Source organism: Anarhichas minor, unplaced genomic scaffold (genome assembly GCF_050575085.1).
Source record: "Anarhichas minor isolate MPS153535 unplaced genomic scaffold, ASM5057508v1 ptg000084l, whole genome shotgun sequence".
Classification (NCBI taxonomy): Eukaryota; Metazoa; Chordata; class Actinopteri; order Perciformes; family Anarhichadidae; genus Anarhichas; species Anarhichas minor.
In genome coordinates this window covers 26,743-43,008 of record NW_027466530.1, presented here as the reverse complement: position 1 = coordinate 43,008, position 16,266 = coordinate 26,743, and the positions used below count along the sequence as shown (strand labels likewise).

The 16,266-nt window shown below is 40.8% G+C and overlaps 1 pseudogene; it reads right to left on the bottom strand.

The window, feature by feature from the left end:
* The window catches only part of LOC142938351 (glutamate receptor ionotropic, delta-1-like), a 76,418-nt pseudogene that overhangs the window by 34,775 nt on the left and 25,377 nt on the right, over positions 1–16,266 (bottom strand).

Here is a 16,266-nt window from a genome sequence, read left to right as displayed (position 1 = left end):
CACATACAGGAGCTCTATAAATAAATATTCAAATAAACATACCAATGAACAAATACAAATAAACATACCAATGAATAAATACAAATAAACATACCAATGAATAAATACAAATAAACATACCAATGAATAAATACAAATAAACATACCAATGAATAAATACAAATAAACATACCAATGAATGAATACAAATACACATACCAATGAATAAATACAAATAAACACAAATAAACATACCAATGAATAAATATTCAAATAAACATACCAATGAATAAATACAAATACACATACCAATGAATAAATACAAATACACATACCAATGAATAAATGCAAATAAACATACCAATGAACAAATACAAATAAACATACCAATGAATAAATACGAATAAACATACCAATGAATAAATACAAATAAACATACCAATGAATAAATACAAATACACATACCAATGAATAAATACGAATAAACATACCAATGAATAAATACAAATAAACATACCAATGAATAAATACGAATAAACATATCAATGAATAAATACAAATAAACATACCAATGAATAAATACAAATAAACATACCAATGAATAAATACGAATAAACATATCAATGAATAAATACAAATAAACATACCAATGAACAAATACAAATAAACATACCAATGAATAAATACAAATAAACATACCAATGAATAAATACAAATACACATACCAATGAATAAATACGAATAAACATACCAATGAATAAATACAAATAAACATACCAATGAATAAATACAAATACACATACCAATGAATAAATACAAATAAACTAGTGCTGGGCAACGATTAAAATATTTAATCGCGATTAATCACATTGTTATGGCAAAGTTCAATAATGAATTCAAAAGTAGTGTATTGTGCACTTTTATTTTAAAGTACTGCTATATGAACTAAAGGTCAATAACATTTGGTTTGCAAACACTTTAAACACATCAGGTTGTTGTTAGCAGCAGTATTCCCTTTACACAGCAGCAGTTCTATTTCTTCACTATCTGTGCTCAGTGTGTGACTGTATGTGAAACGTTCCACTGCTGTGCAACAGGAATAACATGTTTCAGCACGTTTCAGCAAAAATGTGTCTTCATGACAGTCAGAGCATGTGAATGCAGCTCTACTGTTCATCAATATAATGCTGTAACTCAGAGGTGATGATGGTGACCCAGCGATCAAAGAATAAAGACACTTTACCCACAATTCAGGTGTATTTTCCCTTTAACTCATGAGATGCAGCATGTTTTATACTTAATGTGAATATAATTCATACTTTGTTGGCATCTTATTCTGAAAACCGGATGTTCGTCTGAAGAAACCGGATGTTGTCTCACGGTAATCTTTCCGCTAACTTTCAAAATCCTTTGCTCGCTCCCGATCTGTACCGTTTAAATGTGTTTACGGTGAATGTCAGCATATAGGTGCACTAACATGTAAGTGTCTGCTGAGTTGACCACGGAGATCTGAGTGTCTGCTGACTTTACCGCAGCGATGTCCAGTAGTCTCCATTCCTCCACCGCTGCCAGTGAGCAACGGACTTTCAGAATAAATAAAAATAAAAAAATGCGTTAACGCGCTATAAAATAATTGTCGGCGTTAATTAATGAATGCGTTAACTTGCCCAGCACTAAAATAAACATACCAATGAATAAATACAAATAAACATACCAATGAATAAATACTAATACACATACCAATGAATAAATACAAATAAACATACCAATGAATAAATACTAATACACATACCAATGAATAAATACAAACAAACATACCAATGAATAAATACTAATACACATACCAATGAATAAATACAAACAAACATACCAATGAATAAATACAAATAAACATACCAATGAATAAATACTAATACACATACCAATGAATAAATACAAACAAACATACCAATGAATAAATACTAATACACATACCAATGAATAAATACAAACAAACATACCAATGAATAAATACTAATACACATACCAATGAATAAATACAAACAAACATACCAATGAATAAATACAAATAAACATACCAATGAATAAATACAAATAAACATACCAATGAATAAATACTAATACACATACCAATGAATAAATACAAATAAACATACCAATGAATAAATACTAATACACATACCAATGAATAAATACAAATAAACATACCAATGAATAAATACAAATAAACATACCAATGAATAAATACAAATAAACATACCAATGAATAAATACTAATACACACAAAACTAAATATACTAGCGATTTACTGGTTCTCCTTTCACATCATAGAAAACACATTTTATATAGATTGTTAAATTGTGTTTAAAAAAATATATAACATTTAAAAAAAATGAGTAATGTTCCAAATAAACAAATTTGTGAGACAAAAAGTCTTGAGATTAAAGTGGTACGTTTACAAAAAACTAAACAAAATAAAACTCATAAATGTGGGTATTGTAGTATTTAGAGAAGTCCACTAAACTGAGGACTGTATCTTGGTTCCAATTCTCTGAAAACCAAATTTTAAGGATCTTTTCTTTCATCTTATGAGTTTGCTGCACATCAGATGACTTACTGCTGTATTTGATTCTTTAGCATGTAGCATCTTAGCTTTGTTAGCATTGAACTCACGTCTCTACTTTCAGAGGTATCCAGTCGAAAACAAAAGGTTGGCAACATACTTTAAACCATTAATGGCGCTAGAAGAAAAGTCAGCTGGGTCACCAAAGTGATCCGGGTTCATCCTCTGGGGAACATGAACATCTGAACTCATCGCTGTTGTAATTCCTCCAGTGGTTGCTGAGAGCTTTGACTTCAGACTGGAGTCACAGAGCTCCATCTGACAACTGAGATCCAGACATGGAGTCATGTACAGTGGGAATATAATAACTAATAATTGTTTTCACTTCTGAAAGGTGCGATATCTCGACATGGCGACTTTGCGTCCAGACGTTGCTGGTGTGTATGTTCTCCTTTAAAGCCAGAACTGGAAGATATTCGGAAGGATTCAAGTGAAGTCATTTATGAAGCACAAAGACACAAACGTGTCTCAGAGGCCGATACGATCTGTTCAACATAGACCTCCATCTTCAGGCCCTCCAAACAAACAAACATGAGGATGAAGACGAGAGGAGTAAAGGAGGAGGCGTAGAGCGAGAGAAGGAGCTGAGAGAAAGGAGGCGGAGGACAGGAACAGGAAAGAGGGAGCGCTTGTTTTTAACTACCAGGTAGCTATTCTCAGCCCCGCTGTCCTCTACGTGATCTCAATCCCTCGTCTTTCTGTCCGTGTGTGAGATGGTGGGGGAGTTCTTCAGTAACACTTAACGCAGATGAATTAACCGCCGGCTCATTGAACTGTTGAACCATAAGAACGACCGCCGGAACTGACCAGGAGCAGGAGGAGACGAAGGAGAATATCGTGTAAAACGAGCTGTTCCTGCTCACCGGTGATGAGCGACCTTTGCTCTCCTTGGTTCCCTGTGGATCTGTAATGAGGATTCAGAGTGACGTGTCGGTGAGGCTGCCTGGAGAGTTTACGTCTTCTGGACGCCTTCGACGTCCCCGACCGAAGCGTTAACGGCGTCTGTTTACGGCTCCCACGGATTACACCGGTGTTGAAGAGATAAAATGCAGTAACGACGTTACAGTCCGACTCGTGGTTCCTTTAATATCCTATGAGTGGAATATTTGGGGCTTTGGAGGTTTTTACATTTTTAACGGCACAATAAAAACTGTAATGTATTTTTTTTAGAGTGTAGTGTAGCTTGGCTGCATTTTAATAAAACAACATCTTCAAGTGATGTATTTCCTGTTGTTGGGTCATTGAGTGTGTCTGGAGGGCTGGTGCATGTTTGGGTTTGTCTGTCATGTTAAACACTGAAACACTTGTCAAACACGTCTTTAAACCTTTCATACTTTTTACATTTCTTTTAAACTGGCGTAACGACACTAAAGAAGTTAAATCAAGTTGTTGCAGGAGGGAGACGGGAACGCAACATGAGTTACGAAACCAAAGGGAGATGTTTTCCCAGTGGTATTGTTACGGTTTATGTTTCTCCAAATTTGGAGAACACATTTCCCATGAGCCTCGTTGCTTTCTGACACCCGCCCTTCTATATGAAAGGAAGTCATCTTTCCATCAGCGTTCCTTCCATCGTCTGGCCTCGACTGATTAATATCGGGCTGCTCTACGTTCCTCTGGCGTCACTGGTGGACGATGTCTTTTACTCGTTACACGCAAAGTGTCCTTTCAAAATAAACCTCCGACTTCCCAGGCAGTTACGTCTCGTCAACAAAACCACTTAGTTAGTTGAGGAAACGAGGGTGTTTGACGTTACCTTGACCGACTAAAGCATGCAAAGATGTGTTCACCATCAACACGCTGATTGTTGCATTAATCTCCAAAACACCGGAAGACGTACAAACAAAATGAACCATGAAGAGTCAAACAGACCTAAATTAAACTCATATCTCATATTCATGGACTCATTTATTACCTTTATATAAACCCTGTAAAGAAAGAAGTCAAGTACTAAATGAATTATAAAGAAACAAAGGTTGAATATCTTCTATTAAACTGTTTGATTTGGCTGATAAATATTTACTCAGATGGAGATTTTTAACACTCCTTCTCTGTGAAATCCTCAGACACGTGAACAGTGAACTATTAGACATTCACATCTGAAGAGCTCCAAGCGCCTGGTTAGAAACTCAAAATGTGCACGATCCAGCACCACGACCACATGTGGAGCCTTCAAGCACGACAGATAGAAAATACAAGTCAGAGGAGCGATGATGGTCGACACACAACCGTGGTGAGAGCTGGAGATATGTCGTCATGCAAACATTAAAGCAAGCGCTGGGATGAAAAAGACTCCAATAGATATCTACGGGCTGAAAGAACGTGGCCTCAATGTGGTCCAGACCGCCTCCAGGATGTGGTCCGGACCGCCTCCAGGATGTGGTCCGGACCGCCTCCAGGATGTGGTCCGGACCGCCTCCAGGATGTGGTCCGGACCGCCTCCAGGATGTGGTCCGGACCGCCTCCAGGATGTGGTCCGGACCGCCTCCAGGATGTGGCCCGGACCGCCTCCAGGATGTGGCCCGGACCGTCTCCAGGATGTGGCCCGGACCGCCTCCAGGATGTGGCCCGGACCGTCTCCAGGATGTGGCCCGGACCGCCTCCAGGATGTGGTCCGAGCCATCAGACCTCAACGCGTCCTCAGTGGGATTAGATTTCATTCCCAAACTGAACTCGGACTAATGTTGCAGAACTCTTGTGCTGATAATTTATTGATGATGAAATCATGAACGTGAGGTCCTGATGTTGGCAGATGTGAAGAGTTTTGGATCAAAACTTCACTTCAACAACTGAACTTACAGAAATAAAACAGAGAGGATGTTGCTCTGCCCCGGAGGAGGCCGAGCTCCACGTCTGCGTGAACAGACCGGCCTATGACTCCTGACAATTATCAGATTATTAATAGCAGGAAAGAAGAGATGTTCCAGAATGCCAGACGGTCCCGGGGGAGTTTCCCTTCTTTCTAACTGCAGCTCGTTCTGCTGACTTACGGCCGGCGTGTTGCTCTGAGCCGGTAATGAGGCAACAAAAATATATGAAATATGATGCTCCGAGAATATGCTGAGGGACGTTTTTGGTGTTTTTCATTACAGGATCAACATGTGACACAATCTGCACGTCACCATTAATCTGTGTCCATGTTCCACGTTCTTATTAAAGTGCACGAAGATACGATCACGCAGTTAAATGAAGCGCTGGCGGTGATGATCACAGAATTAAATTAGCATTTTGTAGCACCGGTGCATCTTGACTTAGAGGTTACCGGCGATCACTGAACCTTCCGGGTGGTTTAGAGGAGAATAGGATGTGAGTCAGAGTTCTGCAGGAACTCATCAGACACGGGGATGAAATGTACAGTCGCTCCATTCAGGGGATGAATGGGCTGCTCTTCATTCACCTGGAGCCTCTGAACCTCCTCTCTGGACGTGTGACGACAGGGCTGTGAACACACTTCACCTAATTCCTCAGCGCTGCATTGAGAGGCAGTGGTTTTCCTGAGTGCTCTGGATGTGAAAGCCTGTTTCTTCTCTTTCTCCCGCTCTCTTCAGGGTTCACGATGTCCTGTTCCTCCAGCCGGGAGCTCACAGAAGGCTGAATGGGAGTAGAGCTCTCTGTAGGAGGTGAAACATGTTGTGAATTGCTTTGTGTTAGTTTGCTGCTGATAGCGGAGGTTGTGCAGGACGAGTGTACGGAAAGCAGGACTTTGTTCCGCATGTTTTCAGGTATGTGATTTTGTTGACACGTCGGTAATCTGCTAACATGTCATACGTTTCATGAGAATGCTGTTTCATTTTCGGGTTCTTCTGAGGTGAGTTTTGCCGAGAAACACCGTGTACGTCTCTGGTGTCGACCTGTCAATCACCGTGTAGCCCCGCCCCTAAAGCATACCCTGCTTTATGGTCTATTAGAGACCTGTCAATCACCGTGTAGCCCCGCCCCTAAAGCATACCCTACTTTATGGTCTGTCTGACTCTAAATGGACCAACTCCACCATCTCTAGGCTCCATGCTGCTAACGCTGCTAACAGATGAGCCCAGCGTGAACATTCTGCATCCCTGCAGACAATCTGAACAGCACGACTTTACTCTCAACGCCATCGGCAGCATTTAAAGGTGATATGTGAGGAACTGGTTCATCCTGTTCAAGGCTGCAGTTCAGCATCTCTGTGATGTTTGCACTAAATGACTTGTTCGGTTTTCAGTCTCACTGTGAAAGAGACACACCTGACTGTGAGCTTAAATTAAGTTATTGTGATAAAGTCTGATGCTGAAGTCATCTTTCACATCCAGCTCGAGTCTCTCTGACCTCAAACACGGCGGATGAATCCCTCCTTCACTCACATCGCTCTGCTCATGCATTATTCCTGTCCTCCGTGCTTCTTTCCCCTTTTTCCTCAAATGTCATGTCACGCCCCTTCCTGTCATCCAAAGGCTCTGCTGGCAGTATTTCTGTAACTCACTCTCCCGTGGACAGCAGAGCCAAATGCCAGCATTTGCCACCGTTTCTCCCCCCCCCCCCCCCCCCACTTCTCTTCTTTTATTATGCACTCCTTCACCTCCTCCTTCACCTCCTCTTCCTTCTCGTTTCCTGTGATTGGTGGCTCAGAATGCAGGCCGTGTGTTCAGAGATCACCTGTCGCCTGTCGCAGCGTGTTGGCGGCGGCGGTAATGAGCTGGTCTGTGTGTGATGGAGTCTCTGTGGGTTCTGATGCAGAAGACTAAAGGTCGAGAACTCACCGGCGTCCAGAGAGGAACTAAACACGGATTAACTGATGAAGAGTTCATGTTCTCTACGAGCTCTTCTCATTCACATGCACACACGAGGTAGTAAACAAACTGCAGTAATAGAAGTATGAAGCGATATTTAATAGGAATAAAAGTACCTTAAAGCTGTACTACAGCGCAGCAGCTGAGTGAATAAACTCGTTCTGTGCAGGAAGATATAAATGTTGATGGAATCATTAGACAGTTAGGTCGGTGAGCTTCTACATGATTCAATCGATAAACAAGAGAAGCGACCCCCGAACTAATAAATAAAGTGCGTGAATGTGTTGATTTATCCGTTATTCATATTCCTTCAGTCTGTAAGAGTCCGATGATCCAAACATCACAACTGTGTTTTATAAAAAGAATCCAAAGTGTGAACTATAAATTGTTTCTCCTCTTCCTGGACGTTGTTGTTGGACACGTTGATTTTTTGTTCCCTTCCTGCCTTCACAATAAAAGCGTTCCCACCTTTTCTCTGTTTAGTTTTCACAGCAGGACGGCCCGCTGACATAAAACAAGCGCTCCCAGTGTGGACCGGTAGAACGAGCTGTTAGCGTCTGCAGAGTAACATGACTCTAACATACTGCAGTAAATATTAACCCTCTATTGCTATGATTATTAAATGAATGATATGCAAGCGCGCACACACACACACACACACACACACGGCACATGTAGTGTGATGTAAAAGCCAAGTCCATGTGAAGTGATTCTGCTGAGGTAAACATATATACCAAGGACACACACACACACACAATGTAAGGTCAAGTCTTATAAACACACATGTGAAACCACACACACACACACACACGTCTGTTTAACGCTCTTCTTCAGCATATTCTCTGATGCATTTTTCTGTTATGAACCTCTTTGATGTTTCTAATCTACACAAAGCTCCGCTCTCCGGGGCCTTTTCAAAGAAAAACACAGCAATATGAATAGCAATTAGTGTACGTGTGTGTGTGTGTGTGTGTGTGTGTGTGTGTGTGTGTGTGTGTGTGTGTGTGTGTGTGTTCACCAGCTTCTGATTTCTACCTTCTCTGTTCATCTCAAAGACGCTCTGTGGGTGTTGGAGAAGCAGCAGCGCTGCAGGGGCTTTAAATTCAACCTTCACTGGATTACAAAAACTCATTTTCTCCATTATTTTAATTCAGCGTTAACTCTCACGAACAGCGTCACCACACGAGTTCTTACTCAGACAATCTCTGAGCGGACGGGAACACATCGTGGCTTGGAGCAAAAGAGGAGAAAGAATTAGTTTCAAATGCTTCAGAAAACAAAAACAAGCTTTTTAAAATGATTTCTTGTTGTTTTTCCCTCCAGAACTTAGTTCATTGGTGTAAATATATTAAACAGCTACTGACTGGATTCCCTTTAAATGTTCTGTGGATTTTCTTGATCCCCAGAGGATGAATCAAATCAATTACCATCATTTCCACATGTAATAAAAAATAGCAGAATCTAAAAAGATGGATTAGATTTTACTGAGCTGACCTCAGATCAGATGAGACGACCTGCTGAATTTACCAGGAGACTGAAGTCAAAGCTTCATGTGTTAAAGCTACATTCTCTCTAGTGTCCACCAGGGGGCGACTCCTCTGGTTGTATAGAAGTCTATGAGAAAATGACTCGACTTCTCTCTTGATTTATTACCTCAGTAAACATTGTAAACATGAGTTTATGGCCTCAATCTCTAGTTTCAAGTCTTCTTCAATACAGCATGATGTTCATTTAGTACATTATGGTCCATTTAGAGTCACACAGACCATAAAGCAGGGGATGCTTTAGGGCGGGGCTACACGGTGATTGACAGGTCTCTACCAGAGAGAGTAATTAAACCTACGAAAAAATACTGCGGCGTAATTCATAGATATCCCTCGATGTTTTCTATGCTACCAAAGTTATCCTGAACGAGGACGCATGAAGACCGACTGACGCACTGGGCGGGCAGGAGGGGGGGGGGGGGGGGGGGGGGTGTCACTAAGAAAACACTACTTCTGATCACCGTCTGCATTCTCAGTCCCGTCATGGTCACAAAGCCTGATTTGGAGTCTCTTTATGGGACGTCCAAGAGCTCCGCGGTCATTCATTACCGCCCACGTCTGATAGAAACAAAACACCCAGAAAAGACTTTGTAAAGCAGAGAACAATATCTGTTTTGTTCTGTGTATTATTCACACAAATTAGCAAAAGCTTCGAGTTTTTAGAAAAGGCACAAATTGCCGTTAACAAGTCCAAATTACATCGGGGATTTGAAATTAGTGCCGTCTGAGGCTCATTTTCGTTCTCTGATATTTCTAATGGATTCATCTCAGAAGGGCCGGTAACAACGGCGTCCTCATCACGGACTAAAGGGCGGCTAATTTCTATCCTCAACAAAGAAATAATTGCAAACCTCTTTAGCTTCTTCTGTGAGAGACAAGAGGAGAACGAGAACATGAGCGGCTGATGAGAGACGAAGGATGCAAACGTGTGTCCATCAGGAGACATTAGAGGTTCAATCAGGAGCATCCGATGCAAAGCATGTGTGAAGAAATGTCATATTATTCATAGATCTACATTTAAAAAACAGATTCCATATTTCATATTTTCATTATGCAAAAACACACGAGATGATAACTTGTTCTGCTCCACTGACGTTTCTATTAACTTGTTGTTTAACGAGCTAAGCTGGAGATTGGCTGAGGGACGATGTCTCGTCATCCAGCTTCAGAAACCAACATAGATGGAGGTTATGACTTATGTTCTCATATAAACAACCAAGACGTTTCTAACTGAACCTAAACACTTTCAACATGTGCGACTTTAATCCAGGAGAAAATACGCTTTCTAGTAAACGTAAAAGAGTTGAGTTGAGTTGTTTGGGAACGACAGCGTTGAACCTTCACTGAGCTTCATTCACACTCAGTTCATCGTTTTATAAACGGATCTCATATCATCTTACTGGCAGCTAAACATACAGATGTGTGCATGAGGAGTTTAAATGACGAAGAACAACTTAATGCAGGAATGAAGCAGATCAGACGACATCCAGTTATAATCCAGATGTACCTCCTACAGAGAGAAGGTGTGTGTTCTAGTAAGAAGATACCAGCAGTCTAAGATCTCCTCTCCACTGCTGAGCTGATTGCAGGTTTAAATACCGATAGAAACAGAAAAGCTCTCATTTGTTCGTTATCACAGTTCTTAACTTTCCTCATTTGTTTGAGTGACCCGTTAAGGAGTCCCTGCAGACCCCCGAGAGTCCTCAGACCACAGTTTCGATAAAGCACTAGGAGCTAAATCGGTCTGCCGTCCTCCGTCTGATTAAAAACAAGAGATTCTCCGACTCTCTGCCTCTGAGGATTGTTGGCGAGAGCGTAATGTCTTCTGACACAAAGTGGAGTTTTATATCGTGGGAGGGCGATTCACCGACAACAGATTGCTGCGAAGAGACATCAAAAGTCAATAAGATGAGAAAAAGTGACGACGGATAGATGGAGCAACACACGGGGGGGGGCCTGAAGGACCAGAGAGACTCGCGCCACGAGTTTCCGGGGGGGAACGAAGGGAAATAACATTTCAATCTCCATCAGGTGTGATCTGGAGGCGGAGGGGGGGGGGGGGGGAGTGTTTCATCTTGATTCTGATAACACCAACACTGTGTGTGTGTGTGTGTCTGATATCTCACCGCCGGGCAGACAACATCTACCTGTATCATCAGAAAACTCTGTGAAACCTTTCCTTTACAGCAGTCGTAGATTTAAAAAACTGCCTAAAGAAATAAGTCTTCTGCCTCAGTTACTCCTCCAGAATCAGACACACGGGGGTCGCCATCTTGTTTTTTTTACAACCAGAGAACAGGAAGTGACCATATCTGGACTGAGGAGGAGTGACGTAGAGACGCCATATACGTCTCTGGTGTCGACCTGTCAATCACCGTGTAGCCCCGCCCTAAAGCATCCCCTGCTTTATGGTCTGTTTGACTCTAAATGGACCATAATGTACTAAATGAACATCATGCTGTATTGAAGAAGACTTGAAACTAGAGATTGAGACCATAAACTCATGTTTACAATGTTTACTGAGGTAATAAATCAAGAGAGAAGTAGAGTCCTTTTCTCATAGACTTCTATACAACCAGAGGAGTCGCCCCCTGGTGGACACGTAATAGAATGCAGCTTTAACACATGAAGCTTTGAAGAACTTTAAAGAACTGGAAGTTGTCTCCTGGTGTGAACTTAAATCACCAACTGGATGACTTTAAACTTAACTTGACAAAATGACAAAAAAAGACTTTACTTTAAGACTTTAACACCAATGACTTCACTGAGATTTGAGTCCTTTGTCAAACACTGTTCTCATGCTGTTGTAGCTACACCTACAAAAAGGAATGCACTGTAATCCAGAGACACTCCATGAAGTCCAATCACGTTATCATGTAATCATGAAACAGGAAGTATAAAGACAGAAAAGGCCCACACAGAGCAGGAGGAGAGGGGGATGAGTCCTCCACGAGGTCGATGTTTGTCAACGGAGATGTTTTTGTCACGAAACTTCTGTACTTCAGTTATTTTAACCCAAACCAACATCTGAAACCTAACTAAGTTATTTCCTGTGAAGACGGAACTTTATTTTGAAAAGACTGTGTTCATGTAATGAGCAGAAATGTTCACGTGTTGCTGGACTTTAGTAGAAAGAACGAGGAGCCCAGAACTTCATTTCATTGGTAGAACAAAGCCTGTTTTAAGGGCAGTGGTTTAGTCCTCACTGATACAATCAGCTGCTCGTTGTTGTGTGTTCACAGCTTCTTCATCTTGTCTCTCTGGAGCGGACCGCTCACATCGGATCGTCTTCATTTAGATAGATGTTGGTGAAAACTGTGTGTGTCGGCACTTTAGAGCACACGGGAGGATCTAACATGCTTAATGATGTATGTTTATAATAGCTCGCCTTCACGCTACTGCGTGTGTGTGTGTGTGTGTGTGTGAGAGAGGGTTAATAACTGGGAGGTGTTCATTAAGTGTGTGTGTTCTCCTAATAGCTATTATGTAACACGTGTGGACTCATAACTCAGAATGAGAAGCCATATGATTAAATCTTCATCACTGTGTGTGTGTGTGTGTGTGTGTGTGTGTGTGTGTGCGCGCACCTAGAAGCTGCGAAATCATCAGAATTGTTATGTATGCTTTTAAACGGAGCATAAATAAAAATAATTCACATGCATGTGTTATTAAAAACCTGTATGTTCGGCTGGTATTCTGTTTAAAGGCCCAGCTCGTCTTCATCAGAGGAGGATGGAGAACATCAACAGTAACTTCTACGGCGAGTTAAGAGTGGACAAAGAACCGACACGGCAACGTGAAAACTCGAATGGCGGCGATTTTGCGTGATTAAGGGAGTTGCAGCCGGACAGAAGAGAGTCGGTTCATCAGAGAGGACGTAAAGAGGAAGTTTCAGTTTGTGCATAAATACAATAAAAAGAGGTTTCCTATGATGTCATCCCCGTGTTATCAAAGCAGCTTGGTTTGTCCTTTCTGGGCTACGGTAGGAACACGGATACAAACGTCTCACTCTGAGCTAAAGATTCTTAGTTTCAGGTGATCTCACACTAAGAAATTATACTTATTCATATTATATGTCTGACAATAGATCCTTTAAATAATCTTCCTTCTGATGAAGCAGTGAGAACAGATCAGAGATTAAAGAGATCAGACAAGATCCACTCCCTCCATCTGGGAACGCTTTGCTTTTGTTTTCTTTTGATTGTATATGAATGTGGATGTTATTGTTTTATTATTTCAATACATTTGATTCGATTTCTCCATCATTGATCTCTTTACGTTTATCCCTCGTCTCTTTCTCTTTCCTTCCTTCCTTCTTTTCTCTTACTTCTTTGTATCATTCTTACTTTTCCCTTCACTTCTCTTTAAGTTTGAGGATCAGGTTGTTTGTTTTTCAATCCTCCCTTTCCTTTCCTTTCCTCGTCCTCTATCATCATTTCTGTTTGGTTCCCTTCTTTGACTTTTATTTGATTATATTTCAGTTACAGTCAGAATTATTTGAAGTTGTTAAAGTCTTAAATTGATCTCATAATATATATATATATATTTAACTGTTATAGTCTATAACACTCCCTCAGAGTGCAGCACAATGTTACAAAATATTATAATATTATATAAAATGTAACATTAAAAGCAGTTCAATCAGTGAAAAAAGAGAATATAAATAGAACTATTAGATTTAACCGCAACACAACTTCACTTCAAAGGTGATGAGCTGCAGAGATAACATGCTTTTGACTTTCAAGTTATAAAGTTCCTCTTCTGTATTGATCCATCTACTGAGAACACACACACACACACACACACACACACACACACACACACACACACACACACACACACACACACACACACACATCTTAAAACTCTGGAGAGAGTTAATTAAAACCTCAGTCATCCCGTTAGATATTGATTGTTTAGTGATGAGGGAACGTGTAGTTCCATCAAGAACAAACGCAGCGCGGTTAAACAACTTTTTTCAATAATTGGAGAAACGACTGAAGTGAGAGCTGCTGCAGCTCGTTGTCGTCTGAATGATGACGGTACATGTTCCTGCTCAATGACTACAACTCCCATGAGGCATCGGCAGCTGTACATGAGACGTGTTGGTGTTAACATATAATAATTGTTTTTATCTTCATATTGTCCCACAATGCAATGCAGGAAAATCTTGGAAAACAAAACACAAGTTTTAAATCTATGGGTTTATCGGGATTATACAATTTAAGAGTTAAGATATTTAAGTCTCTCTTTCCTCCATAACACGTCGTCTTTCAAATTCACCAAAAGTTATCATTACATAATGCCTCATTTGAATATTTAAACATAACGTTTCAGAAAACTTGTAATAAAATAAATACTCCTCTTAATGTGAGTGATGAAGTGGTGAAGTTTCATGGTGATATCTGTGAGTTCATGTGTTCACCTGTAGAGTCTCTAAATGTCTGTAATGTAACTAAACGTCTCTTTAAAGGACGTTTCCTCTAAATGAGTTTGTTCTCAGACTCTGATGATAAATCTCCACTTCAGCAGCTCTTACATTCACCAAACTTCACACGTTCATTCCTCTCTGTGTGCTGAAGGTTCACACCGAGGGGTTTGTTCACACACCACTCACACACTCATTTATACAACATGAGGGAATAGTGTTGTTTCCAGAATGTTGACAGTATTCTCTGATTTATGGAGTGAAACAAAGAGACATCATGAATGTAAAAAACATTTGACTCTAATATGTCAACAACATGAAACAGGAATTTTGAACCTGGGTTTATCCAATGTTCAGATTTATGTTCTGAACTTGATACGATAATGCCTCATATGCATATTTAAACGTTCATTTTTCAGAAAACTTGTAAAATGAACTAATTGTCTCAATGTAAGCAATTAACTTGGGGAAGTTTCATGGTGATAACTTATATATCTAATTATTTTACACTATTCACTCTTGGCTTCTCCACAAAGAGGGAAGAATTTCTTACTAGAAAAACGAACAAGCACTGTGTTAATGTGAGTAGTGCAGTGGGGACTATCCACCTGCAGTGTCTCCTCTTCACTTGTGAGAGTTTCTGCTAAAAATGAAACAGAAAAAAGGCGACGAAGAGAGAAGCGTAGGAGCGGCAACACCTCGGTTTGAGTATGAGGCTGCCGCTCGCCTCCTCTCCACCGTCTCTCTCTTTCCGGCTCGGTGAAGACGGCGTGAACTCACCCTCTTGATGTCTTTGCCGAAGGTCTCGCTGAAGCTGGAGCCCAGGATCTCGAACTGGACGTGAGAGTTTGAGCCGCCGTCCTTGAAGTCCATCGTCCCCGTCAGACCTGTGATGTTTCCCTGAAGAGAGAAGAGAGAGAGAAGAGAACACATTTACTTTTTTAATGAACTAATAAACTTCAGAGTCTCATTTATCTTAACCTCTTACTTTTACAGTGTGTTTTTTGGCCACTCATTTAGTTCAGTGTGGAGGACGTTGCTCCGGCTACTTTTATTAAAGCGTGTTTTATCTCGTACCCGTTGTAAAAGAGACCTCGTCAGTATTGTTAACTTTAATGTTCATGCAGATAAAATGTAATGAAGTGACAGAGAGAGAGGGACGGAGACAGAAAAGACAGAGGACACTGAGACGATATTAAAAAAGAGGTCAAAGGGAGCGACGAAGGAGGAAATAGGTTAAGAGGAGGGGGGAAGGAGGGAGGAGGGAAGTGAGGGAGGTGAGGAAAAGAGAGAGGTGAACAAAATCCTCCAGGAAGAGTAGAGGCCAAAAGGTGGAATTACACAGACTTACATTTGGTGTAAATCAGCAGATTTCTTTATTTGTTATTTAGGTGAATGAACTTCTACTTCCTGTACCTTTAAGGATCAATCCCATGATGCTTTGTGAGCTGCTAAGATGTGTCATAGTAGACTCGTTTGAGATGAGCAAGATGACATCATGAACACGTGGTCATCAATGACCTCACGAGAGCGAGGCGGAGATGCAGTTTTTCGAGGAGTCTGCAAGACCCAATGCATGATGGGAAACGCCTGGCTGTCGCCGGATCAAAGAGCTGATTGGCTCTTAGATTTGACAACAAACACCACGTTTTGTAGAAAATCCTATTTTTCTGTGTAATTGTAATATTTAACGCTCGACCGTTGAATATTAGTCGCATGTTGTGTAATGAAGGATAGAATACGATGCAGATCCACGCACATTTAAACATAAATATATATTAACAAACACAGATGAATAAATCCCAACGAGGTCTGTAAACTACAAGTAGCCTACAGATCAGATCGAACAGGAAGTAACTGTCCTGCTGATCTCGTCCACTCTCCAGGCGAGAAGCAGCTCATCTCAAACGAGAATATTGGTGTCAG